The sequence below is a fragment of the Suncus etruscus genome, chromosome 1 (genome assembly GCF_024139225.1).
Source record: "Suncus etruscus isolate mSunEtr1 chromosome 1, mSunEtr1.pri.cur, whole genome shotgun sequence".
Taxonomy (NCBI): domain Eukaryota; kingdom Metazoa; phylum Chordata; class Mammalia; order Eulipotyphla; family Soricidae; genus Suncus; species Suncus etruscus.
Genome location: NC_064848.1, coordinates 39,490,885 through 39,504,277, shown reverse-complemented (window position 1 = coordinate 39,504,277; position 13,393 = coordinate 39,490,885).

Sequence of the window (13,393 nt, the reverse complement as noted above, 5' to 3'; positions counted from 1 at the left end):
ACCCCCCATCAAAATGTAAAATAAACGTAATTGATTTAATAAAGAAAGAGGAGTTCAGACTTTTGGCTCATGCAGAGAAAACAAGGAGGCAAAAGGCCACGAAACCATGATCATCCTTTCCTGACTGGCTTGGCTTATTATTTTCTTTATGTTACCCTCCTTCCTTAGAATCCTCTACATGGGGTTTAGAAGTAAATTGCCTGGGGGTGTCCTCACAACTCATAGGTTTTCATTTTACAATAGGTAATATAGAATACACAGAAATCACACGTATCTGTTCAAAATGACTATCATTGCAAAAAATAACCTTTAGTAGTAAGTGTCTGACAGAGGGAATACATAGTTTTGTAAACCACAAAAATGTTTCTTTAGAGACAGGAGTGGAATGACTCTTATGTCAATTTCCACATTTTTTTCTTACATTACTCTGTTTCCTTGACTAAAAATCTAATGTTGAGTTGACATTCAGAAGGCTATTGGATTTAAGTGTTTAAAGAGTTCAGCTGGATCAACAGGTCAGTGAATGGGTCTCTAAGTGAGGTCAAAGGTCCAGAAATTTTGCCCTTACCAATTGTTACTTGAACTCTTCAGTAAAATTCTCCTTTATTGTGCTCACAACCCTACTAAATAAGAGAACAAGTCCTGACAGAAGCGGTGAATTGAGTTACATATGAGAGGCTGAAGCAAAACTACGATTCAAATTTTCTTCAAAATAGTAATATTTGCAAATATTTTTTTCTAAACTTCATGTCTTAAATTATTTCTTTCAAATAGAAGGTTCTTCGGGCTAATAAAAAAAAATAATGTCAGGCAACATTAAAATTTAAGAAGCCCAGAGCAGAGGTTATGGCTGAAGTCAAAAAACACATTCTGTGTCCAGAGTGATTGTACAGTGGGTAGTGTTTGTCTTGCAGATGGCCAACCAAGATTCAATCCCAGGTATTCCATATGGTTACCAAAGCATGGTAGGAATAATTTCTGTGCATAGAGCCAGGATTAACTCCATTTTAGCAATACCAGGTATGGACTCATAGCAAAACAAAAACAAACAAACAAAAGCACATATCTTGTCTGAAGGGCACTTTGTTTAATGATCCCTGTCATTGAACATGCATGGATGCATTTCCTTTTTATACTTCTCCAGTTCTTGAACACCACTGAATATATCCCCTAACTCTTTTCAGCATCTAGCATAGTATGGAGTAGCTGAAGGCCTTAGTTCTGCTGCTGTACATTAATATGTGATGGACTGGAGAGATTTCCCCAGCACTACATGTGTTTGGGCGCTTCAGCATCTTCAAAAGTGACCACTGATCATAAAACCAGGAGTAAGCCCTGGTCAATGCTAGGTGTAGCCCAAAACAAAACAAAACAAAACAAAAAAAACTTTAGAAACCCTTTGACAGTGCAATTTCAGATGCTCCTTTTGGAAAATGATAAACTGCTTTTATAACAACCAAATACATGTATTGCTATGTAGAAACCTATAAGGCTCTCGGTCATGTAAAAAGTTACAGGTAAGTATCTGGCACAGTACCGCCAGTCCCTTCGAAAGTAGAAAACATAGGGCCCGGAGAGATAGCACAGTGGCGTTTGCCTTGCAAGCAGCCGATCCAGGACCAAAGGTGGTTTGTTCGAATCTTGGTATCCCATATGGTCCCCGTGCCTACCAGGAGCTATTTCTGAGCAGACAGCCAGGAGTAATCCCTGAGCACCGCCAGGTGTGGCCCAAAAACAAAACAAAACAAAACGAACCAAAAAAAAAAAAAAAGAAAGTAGAAAACATGTATCCATAGAAGTAAAAAGCAATGATGTCAGAGAAAAAGTGTGTGTGTGTGTGTGTGTGTTATAGTAGTTTTATTTAGAAATACAAGAGTACACTGCAAAAGAGAGAATTTAGTAAAGGAAAAAAAGTGTATGCACCCTGGACTAGAACGTTGCTGACTCCAGAATGGGAATGTACTAATTTCTCTGTCTTTTACCTCTATTGAAAGTTATGTACAGCTGTGGGATCTGTCAGTGTCACCCAATAATCAGATCACTCTAAAGAGTCATAAACAAGCAGGAATTAAAGATGAACAAGTTATATGGAATGATCTTCATACTTTCTAAACAACCAATATCATACATGTTGATATTTAAACACACCCAAGATAATAATTTACTCTTCTGAAGAGATTTCTAATAAATGATGAATGAAATGGTATAGCAAATCTATAGCTAATAATTAGATTTAATTATTGATGGTGGGATCAAGAATGAAAGTAAAATGAAAGTGACTTGCTAAATGTTAATTTATCTTAATATTATTTGTATATCTGAAATTACTGGGTACAAAAATAATATAAGTTGGGTAACAAGCAAAAGTACAGTGGGTAGAGTGTTTTGTCTTGCATACAGCTGACCTGGCTTTGATCCCTGTCCTTGAATATGGCCCCTGAGCATGCAGAAGTAATTTCTGAGCACAGAACCAGGAGTAATTTCTGAGTGACTCAAAGTGTGACTCAAAAATCAAAACAATATGTAAGTGTCCTTCATGAAATTACAATTCCCTATTACTCTCACTTTAAAAAAATTAATGTAAAAGTGTTGGCATATTTCTCAATCGTAGGTTCAATATAGTCTCATTTTTCAGTTATCTGATGAGGGTTATGCAAATTATATAAATAATCTCATAATTTCAAAATGCCAACTCTTCAAAAAGTACATTTCTTTCATTCTACTACTTTCAAAATATGCCCTTTCCTATTTATGTTTCTGTTAGGATTATCAGAGGTTGAACACTTTCTTTGTGGAACTTGCTTTGGATATCACATATGGTGGTTGTGTTAGGGTTCCAAACAGCACTGATACCAGGATCACACTTTTGCATGTGATTGGTCCTAGGGATAAAGTTTATGGCCTTACAAGTTGCATGATAGGTATTCTGTCACTGAGCTATCCCCGAGTATAGTGATGCATTACATTTTATTCTGAAGTCAAGCTACACCTAAACACCTACCACAAATACAATCAAACAAGTTTATGATCACTAAGTGGCCATTTATTAGCACTTCCTATGTGTAGACCATTATTCCAGGTCTTGAAAATCCATAAAAACTGAGTTTAAGGGAATAAAAAAATTATATGACTAACTATAATAGACATGGTATATTCTGTTCTATATAAATTATAGATCAGTAAGAAAAAGGTACAAAGGAATATCTCCTAATCTTCAAAATCCCTTATCATAAATTATTACTACAGAAATAAAACCCAAGTGTTATACTATTTAAAATAATCTAGAAATAATGCTAATCTTCTATTATATTATACAAGAATATCCATTGATGTAAAAAAGATGTTCCAAGAAGTCCACCATCACATATAAATAATTTGCTTTACCTTTTTTGCTCCCAGTTCACTTTTTTCATTTATTTTCCTACCATCAATAATTCTTTCTGTTTTCTTAAACATTGATCCAGTAGTATTTCTCAGATATCCTCAGGGAATTACCTGGAAGGGATACAAAATAAGACAAAATGAGAGGCTGAACCCTTGTTAGCCAAGTCAAATTGTTAAGTCTTTAACATCAATGAAATCCCAGATGTCAAAATAAGATAATCCTATTTTATCTCATACCTATTTATCCACATCCACCCATGTGTTCCTTGCAATAAGACTCTGTTGCAGACCTTTTTTCTTTTTTAAAAATCAATGTGAGGAATATCACTTTTTAAAGTAAAGAGAAGCATCAAGGTGATAGAGGATAAAGAAAAATGTGTAATAGCTGTTTCAACTAACCAAGTAAATATAATGGGTGATTCGCAGATCCCATTGAGAATTGAGATCATAAGTTTAATTTATTTTCATTTAGTTATTCTAAATTAGGCCCAGTATTTCTTAATCTTTGTCAGGACACAAATTTGCCTCCAATATTTTAATTAATTTTTATCACAAATTATAATTTGGGAAGCAAGATATTTTTGTTTTCATATAGTCTCATAATGAATGATTCTGTGAAAAGATACTTTTATGCTTCATTTATGCTTCATCTGTCAAGTCCAAGTAACAGTGCCTACTGTGTGATCTCACTATCATTTATAGATTTTATAATATTTATTGTGTTATATTATCGTATTTTAGGTGTTCTAGGATCATCACAGAAAATAATTTCAGGAAGAGTTTCTAGGTACTATTTTTAGGTACTCTGAGGCCTATCAGGTGAGAGAGAGAGAGAGAGAGAGAGAGAGAGAGAGAGAGAGAGAGAGACAGAGAGACAGAGAGACAGAGAGACAGAGAGAGACAGAGACAGAGAGACAGAGACAGAGACAGAGAGACAGAGAGACAGAAAAGAGAGAGAGAAGAGAGAGAAGAGAGAGGACTATCAGGTGAGAGAGAGAGACAGAGAGAGACAGAGAAACAGAGAGAGAGGAGTGAGAGAGAAGAGAGAGGAGAGAGAAGTAAGAGGAGACAGAGAAAAGAGAGAGGAGAGAGAGAGAAGAGCTAAGAACTGCTTCCAAGTGCTGCCAGGTTCTTTTCAAAAAAAAAACCCAAACCACTCTGAAAACAGTTACACCACATTGGACATCTATATTTGGAAATATTTGAATAGAAGCAAGTATTTGCTACCCTCCAATGGGAGCAAATATCTTGTTTTGGCCTAAGTGTTATTTCATTGTAGACAGGGGCTCTGAATCTTGGGTGGAGGTTGCTCTTTTGTAAAGCACCTTTACAAGTACAAAGGAAAATTTCCTTCTGTAAAGGGTGCTTCCCTCACTGTATCAGAAAGAGCTAATCTTTTTAACTCATATTTTTACTAACAACTTTATCAGTGGAAAAGGTTAAATCTGCATAATGACCATGCCCTTGTTGACAATACCTTCCCTGGTGATGTCCCATGGCTGACCTTCCCTCCCACCCACCTTGTCCTTTGTTTTAGCTGAGGTTATTTAAGGTGGTGAACTGAAGCAATGTGAGTCATTCCCTTTTCTTGCTTCCTCTCATACACTTGGCATATATGTATTACTGTTAAGCTTTTTTCTTTATTAATCTATTATTTACTAAAGTAACTCAGAGGGCTATACCTGATTATTTTTTCTTGTGCTCACTGAGAGAATACTCTGTGGAACATAAAATTTCAAAATAAAATATAACTTTCACAATTTACATAGAGAATAAGTGATAAGCTTGATAACTTTAATAAAATTACTTTGCCAAGAGGCAGGATTTCTGTAAACACAAACAATTACTATCCTCTTTGGCCACTTAAGTTCCAGTTTTATAATCAAATCACATAGATAATTTTAAAAAGCATTATGACTAGTATCATAATTATTCTCCATAGTTTATAAGTATTCTGAAAGGGGAAATCAGAAAAAATATTTATATGTTGGTGCCAATGTGTACCACATGGCTCAACCTTGACAGTGACAAACAAATTGTAGCTCTATTGTCAACATGTTAAACTTTAATTTCATTATTCTCAATACAAAATTAATTATCAGCCACAATCATCAAAATGCTTAAGCAATGTTTTTAGATTGAGTTAAAAGAAATAAAGAAAATTACAATAATTAGGTGAATTGAAAATAAGACAATATTCTAGGATTTTAGAGATGATAAAAAAAAATGTTTCCTGGAATATACAGAGGAAGCAAAAATTACATAAAGACAATGCAATTTACCCAAACTTACAGAATTTGTCTAAATGGAGATACATAATTATAACAAAATATTCCTGCTAAGAAAGTGAGAAAAATGATTGGAAGAAGGAACACCATTTTGTAAAAGTATTTTGTAAGGGCTCAGTTCCACTGCTTTTAGCAGACCAATCAAAGAGAATCATGGTTATGTGTCAAAATGTATTTTATGGGCAGGAGATATAGTACAGTAGGTAGAGGGCTTGCCTTGCACACAGCCAATCCAAGCTTTATCCCTAGTCCTGGGCATACCATATGCTCTCTGATTCGGTCATGAGGAATCCTTGAGTATAGTCAGAAGTAAGACCTGAACACTGCCTGGTATGGTCCCCAAACAAACAACAAAAAATGAGCTAAATTAGAAAATAATCATTGTGTCCCAATAATGATCAATACATGTCCCCCCAAAAAATCATCTTGTCTGCATGGTCATAAGAAGGACTTTTATAGAGAAAGAACAAGGAAGGTTTAAAACAGTTAGCAGTCAGTCAAGTACCTATTTAAACAAATTAGCATTTCATAACAGACTAAATTATTTTATTCTGGAAAAACCTACTACTGTTGTGTGTGTGTGTGTGTTTCTGTCTGTTTTTTTGTGTCTTTTATCCTTTTAGGCATAGAAAGTGAAAATATGATTTTATTCAAATATACTACAGTATTAAAACTTAATTTTAAGATCCTTATAATAATTCAGCTTAACCACATGTTTTCATTCCCTAAAACTCAACTCTCAAACTCTATATATTTTTCTTACTTCCACGTTCATTCTCATAACTTTTCTTCATTTCACTTGATCAATTATACTTTAAAAGAATATTTTTCCTTTTGTCCTCAGCAGATATCTTACTTACTTAAAGCAAACATTTATCATTTTTTTACTCAACTTAGTACAATTTGATTATCCCAAGAGATTTGGAAACAACTTAGGTCACATCTTCAAAATAGTCCTCTGTGTTGCTGGTATAATAGTTAGCATAGCTGCCTTCAAAAATAGTCCTCTAAACTTTTATTAAAATTCAAATGGCCTTGGGGCTGAAGTGATAGCACAGCAGTAGGGCATTTGCCTTATGATGCCTAGCCAGATGGACCCAGCCAGGTTCAATTCTCCTAGCCTGCCAGGAGTAATTCCTAAGTGCAGAGACAGGTGTAACCCCTAAGCACTGCCAGATATGGCCCCAAAACAAACAAATGAAAAAAAAGAATACAAAAAAATTCAAATAACCTCAGTTTTTTTCCAGAGGGGAGAGCCCTAATTTGGTCAACTTGGAATTAGTATATTGACTGAAAATATTATTTACTCTCATTAAATAGCTAACAAAAACCTCAACAAACAATCTCAGAGACCTAATATTCCTAGAAATTCTAAACATTTGGTTTAACATTTTACCTTTTAAGCAAGTTTACCTCATTTGGAAATTCCATTAGCATTTGTGCAAGTAGTTTGCACTAGTACTAGTGAAAATTCTTGTAAGATCAAGTCAATTATTTTTATTTACTGATAATTCTGATTTATAAACTCCAGTAGGATAAACATTTGACTTAATTTTAGTAAAGTTTGTTTTAAACCAATCCAGTACATATCAAAACAGCTCCCATTCACCAAAATTATTTCAGACTATAAGCCTTTTGGCCAAATATAATAACAATTCCATCAAGATGCAAAATAAAAATGAGGTAGACATACATATTTTATTTAGCCACAACAATATCTCTCTTGTTTTCAATCACATTTTAGAGAAATCAAAGTTCAAATAAATTTGAACTGTTTTTGTATATTAAATATGTATGTTTATATATTTATATTTCACACACACACAAGAAGGGCTAGAATTAAAGCAAATTTCTATGCAGGCAGTTGATCCCAGATTTAGAATACATGAATACATATGGTCCGCAGTTATTGTCAGGAATGATTCCGGAGCACAGAAACCAGTATTAGGTATGACTTCAGAACAACATACACACACATCACACACACTCAGAAACTCTATTTTTACTTACTTTCGATAATTGTGTAGTTCTACTTCAAGTGATTTATACTTAAAGTAGCATAACTACACCTTCATTTATAGAACAAAAATAATCTAATTCCTAGAAAGCAGACATATGAATTGATATATAGACCCAGATTAAAGTACAGCAGCTATTCCCACCCCCAACAGAGAACTTGAAAAATTAGCCCAAATCCATAGGGAAGCAGGGCCTCATGGATGAAGAAGGAATTTTCTTGGGCATTCATTCTAAGGGGGCTTTCCCCATTCATAATTGTTTTTCTGACCCATTGTTGATATAAAGTCAAGAGAAGGGACATTGTCCAGGAAAAGAGAATACTGCTGGCCAAGATTTTCAACCCATTCTAAGGCTGATTGTTTGCAATAAATGCTAGTCAGTGCTACCTTTACCAAATTATAACTAAAGGTTTAGTTCCAACTGATACTTGAGAGCCCAACAAAGGAGAGCCATAGCAACCAAACCTGCAGGAGTGAAGATGAAAAACTTGTTTGCAGGATCACATGAAGAGGTTTTTATATGGAAAGAGCAAGACAAAGAGTAAACTTCATATTAGAAAGTATCAAAACAAACAATAAAATCCCCTTCAGCTTCATCCTCTGAGGCATACTCAATTTTATCTATCAACTATTTAAGTAGGGGTTAAGCATTTGGAGAAGTATACATTAAATGTAAATTTTAAAAAATCTTATTTTTAGGTTTTGGGGCAAAGGCAGTTGTCTATGTTTAATATACATCTTTGGTCCAGGTTTAGAAGTAGAGACAATTTTATCATTCACCAGAAAGCTGCTTTATATGCATATACTTATTATTGTGTTCATTTTTTTTTAATTTTCAAGTCAGAGAAATACAACCAGGCAATAAATAGTGAAGGTATAATTTCCTGTAAGTTCCTAAGAAAGTTGCTCTTTCCTCTGGGGCCAGAGCAATAGCAGAGTAGAAAGGCATTGACTTGCACATTGAAAACCAGGGTTTGATTCCTGGTATCCCATAAGGTTCTTTGAAATTGCCAGAAGTAGTTTATTTTTATTTTTGTTTTTTGGGCTACACATGGTGAGGCTCAGGGGATACTCTTAGCTATGTGCTCAAAAATTGCTCCTGGCTTGGGGGATCATATTGGACACTGGGGATCAATCCCAAGTCTGTCCTGGGTCAGCCGCATGCAAGGCAAAAATGCCCTACCACTGCGCTAATGCTCTGAACTCTTCCAGAAGTAATTTCTGAATGCATAGCCAGGAGTAAAATCTGAGGCTGCTGGATTTATTTATTTATTAAATAAATAAATAAAATTTTTCTTAGCAGATGTTTTTCTAGACATTTCTGTTATCTTTGTTTATACTTCTCTCTACCCATTTCTCAAATGGAAGACATACATTAAGTGAGGTAAGGACAGAATTATAAATTTAAAACACTTATAAGTTTATTCTCTTAAAAAGTATACACAGAGTAAACTGTCATATAATATGTAATGGAAAGCAGCATAGGGTGCTAAGGGATCATTAAGACATGTTCATAATGAATCCAGAGGTTCAAGGTTCATGGATTACTTTTACGAGATCATTTATGAGCCTCAAGTATTAGCCATCAAGATCAATGCTTATAAGATTGTAGACAGAGGAAACATGGGAATAGCTTCCATAATTTATCATTATTTTCATTGAGCTCATGTTTTTATATTTCAATGGAAAAATGGAGAAGATAAATAGGATCTAGGGTTGTGTGTCCTGCAATAAATTTGTAATTGTTTTAGAGTTAGTGTTTTGCCATTGGGAAATGTTAAGTACCAGAAAATGTAATTGCATTTAAACTGAATTTATTTTGTCTAAGATGAGAAAGGTAAGATGGAAAAGGAAAGATGATGTGAGTAGTGTGAAACACACCATGTAATATTTCTTACTTCTATAGACTTTATTCTTTTTTATATAGTTTTTATCTTGGAATAATCTTCCAGGTTAGGCAAGATGTTGAAAAAGATACTGCCAGAGAAGAAAGAACAAGATACAGAAGTGTGGCAAAAATCAATCTCTTGGGCCAAAGAGCTAGTACAGTCGACAAAGCGCTTGCCTTATACATACATGGCTAGTTCAATCCCTAATATCCATATGGTCCCCCAATATTTTTTTGAGACACACCCAATGATGCTCAGGGGTTACTCCTGGCTCTGCAATCAGAAATTGTTCCTGGCTTGGGGACAATATGGGACACCAGGAATCAAACCCAGGTCAGTCCTGAGTCAGCCGTCTACAAGGCAAATGTCCTACCACTGCGCCATCACTCTAGCCCAGGTCCCCAAATTTTTCAGGAATAATATCTGAGCACAAAGTCAGAAATAATATCTGAAAACCTTTGTGTGTGGACCGAACTCCCTCATCCATAATTCTTTCCACTTGAGCCTTAGATGGTTATTACAGAACGAATCATGTATCTTTAAATGTATTTTAAATTTTTATTTTGACCAAAGTGGATTACAAAGCTTTCACAGGAATATTTTAGGTACATTAGCGACATTAAATCAGGGGCGTTCCCACCACCAATGTTGTCCTCCCTCCACCCCTATTCCCAGCATTCATTCCCATATCCCCCTCCTTTAGCACCTGTGCTGCTAGTATAAGTGGTCCCCTCTGTGTTTAGCTGTTGTAGATTGGGTATTTTTTTTTGTTGTCCTCAGCTTTAAATTTGGTATTTAAGTCTGATCATTTTTTTTTATTTCTACTTAATGTTCATATGACTGTTTGGTCTTGGTACCCTCCATTATTTTCTCCTCAATTTGTGAGGTGGAATAAGATGGTTCAATTTATGTGGTTCTGTTTGAAGGAAAGAAGAAAAAAAAGTATAATGGGCCAAAAATCAAACAAGCAAAAAATAGGATGAGTCCTTCTAAGGGCTATAAATATCAATTTAAGAGAAGAAAGGGAAAAGGGAAGAAAAACATAAAAACAATACAAAAAGAATCAAACAAAAAACTCAAAAAGCACCATAGCAATAAAAAAAAAAAAAAAAACAACCACACAAATAACCATGGTCCTAAAAAAAAAAGGCACAAAACAAACATTGGGGAAAAAACAAACAATAACAATAACAAAACAAAAACAAATTAATTGTGCTTCCTTTTTTTTTTTTTTTGCATAGGCACAGTAAATATTGGGGAGATTAGAAAGGGAATTTCCTTGGCCTAAGAGATACAGGGTTTCTCCGCCCTTGAAGTATACTGTCATGGAAATAACTACAGGCTCTGTACATGTTCTTTTACTCTCCCCTAGGTCCTTTTGTGGTGTCTGGAAACTTTCCACTCTGTTGTAGATGATAAAATCAGGCCTCTGTAGCTAGAGATCTTGGTATTTGCACAGTTCAAAGAATAGAACCTAGGATGGAGTCTTTTTTTATGGTTCTAGAAGTTCTGTTCCATTACTGTTGTTTTTAATCATTCTTCTGGTGGTCTTGGTTTTTGCCCCGATCCTAGGACAAAACCTAGGATAGAGTCTTTCATTATGTTTCCAGAAGATCTGCTCAGTTGCAGTTGTCTCAGTCAGTCCTCTGGAATTAGAGGCCTTGGTTGTTGCCATTTTCTCATTGTCAGGATGTCATATCAAAACTGGCACATGTTGGCATCAGAGCAGTTTTAAAAATGTCTCAGAGAGAGATTGGTTCCTGGAGCTGTTGCAGAGAACTCTGTTGGTTCTATGTCTGGGATTAATCTCTCGGCAATCTCTCCAATCCCCTAAAATTCTTTGTTTTCAGGAGGAAGGCATACTATGTGTGCTTTAGACTTACTTCTGGCTGTATGTTTAGTATCACTTCTTGTGGAGTTTAGAAAAATATATGTGTTGTATGGTTCAAAGTTGTGCAAGGTAAAAAAATGCCCAACCTGGTGCACAATATGTCTGACCCCAAAGTTATTTTTAATAACATCTCTATTTCTGAAGCAACCTATAGTAATCACCTTTGTTTATTGAAAACTATTAGCAAACTATGCAACTAATACCAAATACTCAATTTAGTTTTATTTCTATTCTGTGTGTTTTATTCTAACAGAATATAATACAGGGCAGAAACACAGAGATCTTGTTTGTATAATTGGTAATACATAAATAAACATATAAATATATGCTTATGTAACATGTAAATATAAATAAACACATGAAATATAAAGTGTTCATCCCAAATATACTTGGTTTTTAGGCCACAGCTGGTGGTGCTCAGTATTTACTTCTAGTGGTGCATGGGTGATAAACAGTATGTTGTATCAGCAATTGAATTTGGTTAGATTCATGCAAGCCAAGTTCCCTATTATTACTGTGGCCCCAAGATTACATTCATCAAAATATTTTCTAAATTTTCCTTCTGAATGATAACATTTTAGAGATAACAACTAACTCTACTAGGTAAATGCTTATCACAAAACCAGGGACAAATCTTTGCTAGTTTGTGAAAAGTTACATTTTCTCAGCAGTTTCACCTATTTTGGCACAATTTTTCAGTTGGTTTGTGTGGTTTATTAATTAGATGGATATAAGGTTGGGTCATTCAATCAAATAACTTTAAAATTAATTTGTTTACACAGAAAACATATCCTTAAATTTTAATTTTCATTATAATGTAGTATAGAGTGCTGTTGTATTTCAATGTTACTGGCATAATAAATATTAGTGTAGCCAAAATGATATTATAGAAAGAGTGTTAATGAGTTATTTTAATATATTAAGATTGTTTATTTTCATAAGATGAATATTCTGTATAAATTTAGGACATTCATGCTTCTCAAAAAATTGCTTAATAAGGGACTGTGAGTTATTGGTTTGTATAACATGCAATATTAAAGCATTGTCCTGGACACGCAATATAGCAGCAAAGAAAAGGATTTTTAACTACTATATTAACAGATAGATAAGGAAAATTAGAAATATTGATTTATGGCTGACAAAAAAACTCAAGATGAAGAGAATATTTTTTGCATTTGATTCATGACATTGTATATTATCTTTGTTGTAGCACAGAGCTGATGGAGACCCTGGATACTGCTGGTTATAGCCTCAAAACATAAATAAATAAAATTAATACTGATAAATATTCTGCTTTTGATTTCTCTAAATAGTATCCTATGTATATTCCTTATAGTTGTTTGTCAGATTGTTCCTTTACTTTCTTGTGTGTATGTTCCCAGTAAAAAAACTGAATATAGTGAGAGGACATCTCCTTTTTTAAATTTTCCTACCTTGAAGAGAAGGGTGGGCCGACTTTGTTTAAAACTCTGAAAGTGTTCACTACAGCTCTGGTATCATTTCCATAATGGATTTCAAATAGCTTCTTCCAGTTGTCAGCTAGTTGATATCATATTTTGCTTTGTAAAAATACAAATTAAAAGGAATCTGAAAAAAATGCACTTCAGTGAGGAAATCAGTTCACAGAAAGAATTAAATTTGATTTATAATCTTTATGTCAAAGTAGCACCAGACTCACTCTATATAAAAAGAGGTCAGAAAGTATTTGCCTCATTTTTGTTTTGATGAAGATATTTTTTAACCAAAAATTGAGAAAAACAACTGAATAGAATGACCTGAGTTAGTTTCAGCAAAATTCTCCATCTTTCCTTCTCAGTTGCACTGCATTAAATACCTTCCTCTAAAGTCTGTATTTAGTCATGGATTTTAAACACCAAAAGTCATAAGTAATCAGAACCCTGCGTTTAGAACATTTGATTTTAG